Genomic DNA, 10,530 nt, shown 5'->3' with positions numbered 1-10,530 from the left:
ACACTCTGATGTTTTAGTTGTTGCTAAGTAGCGCTTATCTTAAGCCAAGGGCTTTTCAGTTCCCCATGCTCTGCCAGCAAGCAGGTGTGCAAGAAGCTGGGAGGGAGCACAGCCGGGGCAGCTGACCTGAACTAGCCAAAGGGGTATTCTATACCATGGAACGTCATGCCCAGTATATAAACAGGGGGGAGCTGGCCGGGCGGTGCGGATCGTGGCTTGGGAACTAACTGGGCATTGGTCAGCGGGTGGTGAGCAATTGTATTGTGCATCACTGGTGGTTTTGTTTTTGTTTGTCTTTTTTTGTTTTTTCCCTTCCTTCCCCCCCTTTTTGTTATATTCCTTTTCATTACTATTATTATTATATTTCATTATTACTATTGTTAGTATTATATTTTACTTTAGTTATTAAACTGTTCTTATCTCAACCCACGAGTTTTACTTTTTTTTCCCTCTTTCCTCCTCCTCACCCCACTGGGAGGGGGAAGGGGGAAGCGGCTGCGTGGTGCTGAGTTGCTGACTGGGGTTAAACCACGACATACATTTAAGTCATTAATGAAAAATTGAAGTCCTAACTTCTGCTAACATTATCCAGAATTCACTGTTGCTCTGAAGAAGTTACCCAGTTACTGATGTAACACTTTTAATAGAAACAAAGAACTATTAATGGTTTCTTGCATTTACTGGACTGTTTTCAAGTTTGAACTACTGTGAAAGAATCAAATTAGGAATCAACGATTGAAGTATTATTAATTTTCTTGTACTGTCATCTATGTCCTCAAGCCAAGCAGCTTTTATTTGGTTTTAGAAATCAACATTTTGAGCTGGAAACAGATTTTGTGGCTCTCAGGTTACTTAGAAATTCTTTTTAGAGTCTGAAAATTCAGACATGATTCTTGTGTTCTTTCAGTTTCATCTGCAAATACTGAATGATAAGTCATTTTTCTGTGATAAATCTTCTCTTTTATTATTACTAAATCATATTTAAGATTACAAAAGCTTTTAATACCTTTTAAGACTTCTGAGAGCCTTCCTGTGAATTAATGCCAGGCTATTCAGAACAAGGAGAAAAGAATCTTGAGGTCATTTAAAAGACTTCACGTATCTAACATAAGCTTATGTCTGTTTAAAGTATCAGAAATCTTCTCTCAGGCTGATTGGTTTTTCAAAGTCCAGTTGTTCAGGACTGTGATCTCAAATAGTGTATGTCCGTCAAGGTGATTTCTTTCTCCTACTTTCCTAATCGGACCCAAGATACAGTCTATAGTGAATCAGCTATGATTTACCTCACCAAATCTACAGTTGTCTTTCTTCTGGGGCAATTAAATTGACAAGCAGTTATCAAATATTCTCCTAATCACAGAGCATTGTTAACCAAAAAATTGCAAGAAGCTGTGTTCTGAAACAGTAATGCACAGACATCTCTCTTACCAGTTGTCTCTCCATCTTCCGTTCTAGAAGAATCTTACCAAGTCTTCCTGCAGGCTTCTCTCGCTGGATTTCTCATCCCACCAAGTATTGCTTGATCCTTAGCAACTTATTTTGATCAAAAAGTACCATTTCTGAAGAAATCAAGTAATTTAAAAAATATTCATAGCTCTTTTATATGGTTGTCACCTTTTAACCAGCTAAAAATGGCTCTGTTTCTAAAATTACTCAGTTCTTTCCAACTCCTAACTGTTAACACACTTGTTGTTTGAGCCTGCAGGCTGAAATCTGCCTGTCATTTATTTGTTCACGATGTTTGTTTACAAGACTCTTGGTCTGAAACTATTGCTGAATCCTGGTTTTCTTTACACAGCACTAACTTAAGCCGGCTCAACACACTAATACTGGAAAAACTTAACACCTTGACAAGGCCAGGACATGTAGCGTTCATATAGAGCAGGATTCATAGCCAGCCAAATGTCACACTGACTCCCTGTAAGCACACTACAATGAACACAGCAGGGGTGCACTGCCATCCTGAATATGTCACCTCTCAGGTTCCAGAAGGTTTTGCAGATGTATGACAGTATTTATCTCTTTCCCAAAGTCTTGCAATATTGTCCATCTTCCAAGGATTTTATTGCACAACATTTTGTTGTTCATTTCTAATCAAAACACATAGAAAACTAACATATGGGGGAAAAAAGAAATCATAAGCATCTATAGCTTTCTTAGTCTCATCTAAGCCTTATCTAAGCTTTATTTAACAGACATTCAAGCTAATTCTAGGGATAAATCAGGAATACAGTCACATCAAGAGGAAAGAAGTGCATGAAACTCAAAGAGTATAAGTGCATGGATCAAAAGCTATGACAAAAGATTCATCTTGGAAATACCCATCTACCCGGGAAAAAAGCAGTCCGAGTCATATACCCTTAATAAGAATCTGGGCAAACAGGAATGCTAGAATGACCTAGAGCATACAGCAGAACAAATATGACCTTACAATACAGTGAGAAAAAAACTATTTATTGTGTACAGAGTGCCAAATCAAAGAATTTGCTAGTATCTGACTCAGCACTAATGGTGAGAATGTTTACTTCATACTGGGCAGCCCAAAATTCTGGTAAACCAAATACTGATGGATGAATAAACTTGTGACCCCAGGGGGACCCATGCTGGGCAGTCTGTTCCTGAAGGACTGCACCCCGTGGATGGGACCCATGCTGGAGCAGTTCATGAAGAACCGCAGCCCATGGGAAGCACTCACATTGGAGAAGTTCGTGGAGGACTGTCTCCCATGGGAGGGACCCCACGTTGGAGCAGGGAAAGAGTGTGAGGAGTCCTCCCCTGAGAAGGAAGGAGCAGCAGAAACAGCGTGTGATGAACTGACCCAAACCCCCATTCCCCGTCCCTCTGTGCTGCTGGGGGGGAGGAGGCAGAGAAAATTGGGAGTAAAGTTGAGCCCGGAAGAAGGGAGGGGTGAGGGGAAGGTGTTTTAAGATTTGGTTTTATTTCTCATTACCTGACTCTGATTTGATTGGTAATAAATTCTTTTTCCTGAGTCTCTTTTACTTGTGACAGTAATTGGTGAGTGATCTCTCCCTGTCCTTGTCTCAACCCATGAGCCTTTTGTTAGATGTTCTCTCCCCTGTCCAGCTGAGGAGGGGAGTGATAGAGCAGCTTTGGTGGGCACCTGGCGTCCAGCCAGGGTCAAGCCACCACACCGAGGTAGTTAATCTGCATTGTAGATTAATTGTGCCAAAAATAGAAAGGAAATTTGCAACAGAAAGTGTGTAAAATTTCAGGCACAAATTGCATCAGTGTGCAACTAGTCATACTAGAGTCTGCTTGGATCCAGAAATAATGTAGACAGAGACATATTTCTACATGCATGAGTGTGTTGGAAGTGGGGCAGGTAAAGTGAAGGGTGATGTTATACATAAAGTAGAAAATATCATTAGGAAATAAGTGGTGTCGTGGTTTAACCCCAGTCAGCAACTCAGCACCACGCAGCCGCTTCCCCCTTCCCCCTCCCAGTGGGGTGAGGAGGAGGAAAGAGGGGAAAAAAAGTAAAACTCGTGGGTTGAGATAAGAACAGTTTAATAACTAAAGTAAAATATAATACTAACACTAGTAATAATGAAATATAATAATAATAGTAATGAAAAGGAATATAACAAAAAAAGGAGGGGGGGGGGGGGAAACCAGTGATGCACAATGCAATTGCTCACCACCCGCTGACCAATGCCCAGTTAGTTCCTGAGCTGCAATCCGTGCCTCCGGCCAACTCCCCCCAGTTTATATACTGGGCATGATGTTCCATGGTACGGAATACCCCTTTGGCTAGTTCAGGTCAGCTGCCCCAGCTGTGCTCCCTCCCAGCTTCTTGCACACCTGCTTGCTGGCAGAGCATGGGGAACTGAAAACTCCTGGCTTAAGATAAGCACTGCTTAGCAACAACTAAAACATCAGAGTGTTATCAACATCATTCTCACACTAAATCCAAAACACAGGACTGTACCAGCTACTAAAAAGAAAGTTAACTCTGTCCCAGCCGAAACCAGGACAAGTGGACGAGATTTTTGAAGGGAATTAGGATGAATGGGGCAAGAAATACATGCCAGAAGTTACTGAAGAAAAGTATGAAGAACATCAGTGCATCTGCATACAGTTTTTGCTACTGACACTTCACCACTAGTGACACTCCACTTAAGGCTGCCTCCTGCTTTTTGGCCACCATTCCTGAAGAAGGATGGTGGTAGGAAAAATATTTCATTTGCATTGGAATAGGTGGCTGAATAGTGTGAAAGAAGGATAAAATTCAAGTATGTATGTAGTATTTGACTATGTCCTCTATGTCTTGTAGATGCAAAGTATTAACATATCTAGATATGGACATACATAAGAGTGCAGGATAGCATTGTCTTGAGAGTGCAATTGCACAGACCTTATTTTTCTCTTGGGTTTTTTTTCCACTGTGAAAAGTAATTTAGAGTTCTTCATCACCTTTTCTTTCTGTTGTAGGATTTCATGTATAAAATTGTGCAGCTGTAATGGAGAACAATTTTGTCACAAAGAACAATGGTATCATTAAAAGGGAATGGCAGCTGCTATTTATGACCTGTACTCTTTAATGGTTCTGGCATCCTGAGTCTTAAATGGACCCTGATCCAAAATTTGGCTGAAGATGTTTTTTCTACTTTTAATTGTTTTGCATTGTAAATGGTATTTCAAAAAAAGGGGGAAAAAAAGAAAGAAAAAATATTCTGTGAGTAAGCGAAGTAAGAACATTAATGCAGTATTACGTCTATCATAATATATACCTGACTTCAATAGTTTGGGGATATTTTTGATTTATTATCGCTATAAGCTCAATTTCAGTGAATTAGTTACATCATTATCAGGCATTCCTAGTGAAGCCTATTTATGCATATTTGAGAATAAGCCTTAGATATTTAACTCTGTTGTTGTATAGGATGGTTTAAAGTTGCAGTGAGCTTCTGCAACTGGAATTTTCCTATACTTGAATGATTCCTTCCATTGAAACAGAATGTGTCTTAATATTACTAGACTATCCAAGGACATAGAAGGCTGAAAGTTTTTAGTTCTGCATACAACATTCCCTATTCAAATAATGTTTTAGACTTGTGTTCTTTAAAGTGAACTGAAAAAGAAAGGAAAACCTAACTCAAGTTCTCTTTCAGGAATAACTTTTGCAGCCTTAGCTATTTGTGTTCAAAGGGTTTTCATCCAATAACCTATCAGAAACACATGAAAACTAAAACTGCATATTAAATATAATTTTTCAGATTTATGGCTGCTTCATGATATACTCAGACAAAACCAGCAGTTATGTTTCATACGCTGTTACATCAAAGGTAATAACTTGTGCAATCACCTTACATTTTCCTTAACCTGAACCAAATGCAATATCTCTATTTCAACCAATGTTATAAATTGCTTTTCTCTGCAGTTTGAAATTCTATATAACTACAGTAGAAAAAATAATGCCTATGTTGATATCATCTTTTCCTACAGCAGCTTCTTCTTTATGCCAAGTGTAAGCATTTGGGGGAAAAAATGAAAATGGGCAGTTTATGTGATCACACAAATTGCAATAGGTTAAAAATTGAGAATGTACAAGAAAGGATTCTGACCAGTTCTGGTTTCTTAGGTGAAATGGTTTGGAAATATTTATGAAATTTTATACATGTACATCTCTATGTGAGGGAGCAGGAAAAATGATTTTACTTGTGTAGGATTTCTGGAAATTATTAAATGATGGGTATATTGCTGGAACACAGAGTTCTGCTGACTGAAAATGTACAAAAGAACTGCTTGTAAGGTATACAACATGACCTCAGTTCTTAAAAATGACAGTAGGTTGTATCGTAGGAACAGAAACAGGCATTTGTTCTAAACCGTTTCCTCTGCGTGAGAAAGTTTGTAGTGTTTGTCTCCACCTCCTTCCTTAGGACTTTCTACGTGACCAATTAGATGATGTCCTCTTCATTGCTTGTGAAGACCATTTTGGGCACTTCTATCTTCTCATATATTTTCATTGGGAACTCAAGAAAATACCTGAGCACATTGCATGCTTGTGCATGACAAGACACCGAAGAGTCAAACAACCATTGTGCAACTAGTTTTGAGATACCACAACTGTTACATCTTTTGGTTTCCTCAGACATACCCTCTTTTTCTTCCCGGAAACTTTTCTAGGAGAAATTTGAGGATTTTTCTCACTGGTCAAGGACTTTATGCATGCTGTCAGACCAGTAACTCTAACTGGGCTGCAATAAATCTGGAAACCCTGAGTACGTGGAACTCGTGCTGCTGGTCTAAGCAGATGCACAGCTCTGCAGGTAGAGCAAGTTTGTAACGTGTCGTACGAAGATTGCTGACCATGTGCAGAGCATCTGAAAAGTGAGTGCACAGCAGGTCTACCACTTCTGGCAAATGGGAGTCTTACAGTGCACGTGTGCAGGTATTTTCTCCTCCAGAAATACAGGATAGGAATATAGCAGTTGTACAGCACTTACAGAAGTACATCTAGATTAGAGGTCTAAAAAGAGCATTTAATTTGTAGCTGAAGGTGTGAATTTGATGAGTCTAAATTTGAGCTAAAATTGTGAGACCTCTGTGAGGTTTAAGCTCCCACTAGTAAATTAGCATTTCACACTGTCTGCTCTCTGTGGTTTCATCAAAAGGCAAATTTAAACAATTTCAGTTTCTCGGGAACCAAGTGGAATATGTAACTTGTATTTATATTGAAATAGATGTTAAGAACCTAACAATGGATATTGCCCAGCACGCTGCAGTCTGTTCCCGCTTACAAAGGACTTTTCCTAAGTACTTGTACCTTGAGAGTTCAGGAAAATCACTTATCACCTTCACATTATTATAAATCACAATTTTTTCCTTCTAATTAGTACATAACATGCATTTCTACCATCTAAAATATAGCAAATGCTTTAAAGACTGAAGAGTGTTATTGCCACCTGGTGGGAGCCCTGTGTGTATAATTTACTAATTACAGACAGGAGAGTGAAGATGTTGAAATGGCTCAAGCTGACCAACACCGTCCTGTGAGAATACAGACTAACTACATTTGGCATCATGAGAGTAATGAGATGATTGCGTTTCCTGTGACAAAACAGCATTATGAAACAGCTGCAACCTGTCCCTGCACTCCTTTTAATGTCAGATAAAGTCACTGTTAAGGTTAGTAAATTCCACTGCTTTTGATGGTAATGAACAGGATTGGAGTACTGACATGTATAAATAAAATCTGAACAGGCGTAGTGAAATATATAGTAGAAAATTGTATGTAAAAGGTTTTGGGAAGATAAAAGCCCAATGGACAAAGAACAGAGATTTAAATCTGCATTTCAAATTGACTGAACCCTTTCTCTTGATTATTTTATGTAACTGACAATGAATAATGTAAACTTTGCAGATAATTCTGAAATTCTCTGTTTAATAATTCCTTAACAGTTCACTTTCTTTTCACATTTCTGTCAATGTGCTTGTATTCAAAGCTTTGAAATAAGTGGCCAGTTTTTTAGGCAGGAAGCAGTGAGATTTGGAGATAGCAATATTGACAGAAATATGATTTGAAAGTTTAATGACTAATACAATTCTAAGAAGGCTGCCTAAAACACTGAAAGCCACAATATGACAGAATTTGGTTTGACATGTATAGGACCAATAGCATATATTTCCTGTCAGAAATTTAATTTTCAATGTGACAGTTTTGCACATTTTTAAAACCTTAATTAAATTCTGCACAATCTCTATTACAGAATCCTTTACATTAAACATGCCTGAAACTGAGATGTAGCAACTCAGTTTTTCAGACAGCAATTTATACGTAATGTTTTGTGGATGGAGAACAACATGTCTATGTTTGCTGCTGTGTAGCAGATGGAATCCTGGAAAGGATGGAAAGCAGTTTATAGAAAAATGTTTGTAGTATCCTTTGCAAATTATTAATGCTTTGTATTTCAAGCCATGTGAACTTGTCTGTTTGACAAAGGAATGGTCATTTCTATTTGTCCAAAGTGAGCCAGAGATTATTTCCTCCTGAAATGTAGGAAGATGCTTATAGCTTTAATTCTTAATGGTCAGGGATTGAATTAGCTAATTCCAGAGCTAAATTCCCTTTAACTGTCAAATTCCAGATTTAACACTGCAAACCATCAGGAATATTTCTTGCTAATTTACTTTCTATAATGATCTTCTCCCCTTTCTTCTTTTCTCTTGCAATTTGGGAGAAACCGAACAGAAAGATCTTTGCTTTAGAGCTTTTTTTTTTTTCTAATTCATTCAAATTGTTCTGCAAAAGAGAGGGGGGAAATGGTTACCCCAATATACTTGGGTGAAGAAAATGTATGTAATATATTGAGGTTAATTCATAACTATATTGGGGTCAGGGTTTGGAGAATCCGTATATTTTACAGCAGTCCTTGTAGAAATTCTTGCGTCGCTGCCTTCTGATTTGTATCTCTCATACAAAGCCCAGTACAAGGCTGTACTTCAGAAAGTAAAAGCATTCTGTTGCACTTGGGAACGCTGGAAATTACCTGAATCATGCATGAGTTTTTTGCTAAAGAAAAATCTAAAAAAAATTACAGAGGAATCATGAAAGATCTTTAAATTTTTTATTTAGTATGACTGAGGGAATGTTTTGGTTTTACGGTTTCCTTTTCATGTTTTGCATGCTTGTTTAATCCATAAAGCAGTCTATAGTCAAACAGATGGTACACGTCCCCTTAAACAGGTAACAGTATGAACACATACAATGTTCTACCAGCATTACCTTGGATTGCACTAAATTCTTCCGTTCATTCACACTAGAGGTCACTGTGAGCAGGGGGACCACGGTACTTCTTAATGCAACCTCATTTACTTACAAACTATTTACAAACTGTAGAGTAAGAAGTTACTCCTATCAAGAAATCTTCGGTGCTTAAATATGTCCAGTTTAATTTTAGACCAAATTTCATCTCTGGCAACACCAAACTGATTCAAGATAACAGTTTCAGCCTTCGTTGATACTTGTTGCTGTTTTTCCGTGTATAAACATTTGAGGTAGTATTCCTTCCCTCTAGGAAAACTGCCCTGTCTTCTCTAGACTGTAGCAGAACAGAACAAGTACAACTTTGATTCAGGTGCAGCTTCAGGCGTTAGAGTCAAGTCACATTTAGATTGTGGATTAGCAATGAAATCAGTAGCTGCCTCAGAGTGAAGTTGTGAAAAGAACAAATCAAGAACATTCAAGGAAGTGAAAGAGGAGCACACTCCCCTTTACCTGCTCCAGGGAATGCATCCAGCCCAGGACTTACCTCCCAATAGCTCCTGTGTCAGACCTTCGCACCCTTACTTAATTATCACCTGCGTGAATCTGGTTGTATCTGTGCCCATTTTTAAAATCTTTTCCTCTTCCACAGTGTATGTCCATGATTAGAAAAGATAGCTGAGAAATAAGTGCAAAACTGAACATCTGATGCCACGTAAGTCACGTAGAGTGTAGGTATTTATGAAATGGAAAATGTTGACCCTTTCCTCACAGCTGAGAGCGCTAATGGGAGAACGACAGTGTTGCTTTTTTATATAAAGCAATGATGATGAATACTACTTGCGTGCTGCCATCCAAAGAATATTTGGCATAAGGACAGTGGAATAAAGAGAGGTTAAAAGAGCACTGGACAGGGAAAGATGCTCACATTACCCTACATACTTTAGCGCATGAAAACAGGTACTTATGCAAAAGCTACTCCAACCCTGAAGTGACAGAGGCGTATTTAATATGCAGATCTGGGAAGAAGAGTCTTCATCGCCATCTTCACAAAACTCCTCAATTCCTATTTTTACCTGCTTTTTGTGTCCGCTTCTTGTGTTTTTCTTTCTGTTTCCTCCCACCCTTGCCTCTTATTAATTCTTTCTCCCATATGTCCATCCCAAATGGCACTAACATCTTATCTGCTGACATCATATTGTTGATTCTCCAGCTTCTGTCTATTGTCTCAGTATGCCTAATGTATTATGCTTTCTGACAGAAAATACCTGCTGCTTTAGATTTACACACTGCCTTAAAAAAAAAAAAATCTGTTTTCATCTTGGTCCTTAGTCTAATGAAACAATAGTACCCAGCTGCTCATGAGGTATGCTGGAGCTTTTATTGCACTAATTTTATGCTGATGTAATGCTTCCATCAATTAAATTACACTGTTAAAATGGGTGTAACAGAGTAAACAACAAAACCTATTATTTTGAAATAACAGCTGTTCTCTTAATTGGTAAGGTGGGGCAAAAATAGACACGATCTTTGAGACGGCTTTTAGTACAGGTTCTTTAACATCACTCAGATATTTTCATTTCCATAATGTACTTCCTTTCATAACTACTGAAGATGCATATGGTATTTCTCCATGAATTTTTCAGCTCTTCTTACTCTTACAAGAGCACTGCTGACAATATTTTTGTTAGGATTAACATATTCCAGAAACATCCAGAGCAATTACGTCAAATCTGTTTCTGAGTGTACCACAGACTAAAGAAATGGACTCTTATTCAGAGGTGTTGTGACAAAGAGAGAGA

Source organism: Gymnogyps californianus, chromosome 4 (assembly GCF_018139145.2).
Source record: "Gymnogyps californianus isolate 813 chromosome 4, ASM1813914v2, whole genome shotgun sequence".
In the NCBI taxonomy this organism is placed as follows: Eukaryota; Metazoa; Chordata; class Aves; order Accipitriformes; family Cathartidae; genus Gymnogyps; species Gymnogyps californianus.
The sequence above is the reverse complement of the archived record's forward strand: the minus strand, read 5'-3'. Positions refer to the sequence as shown.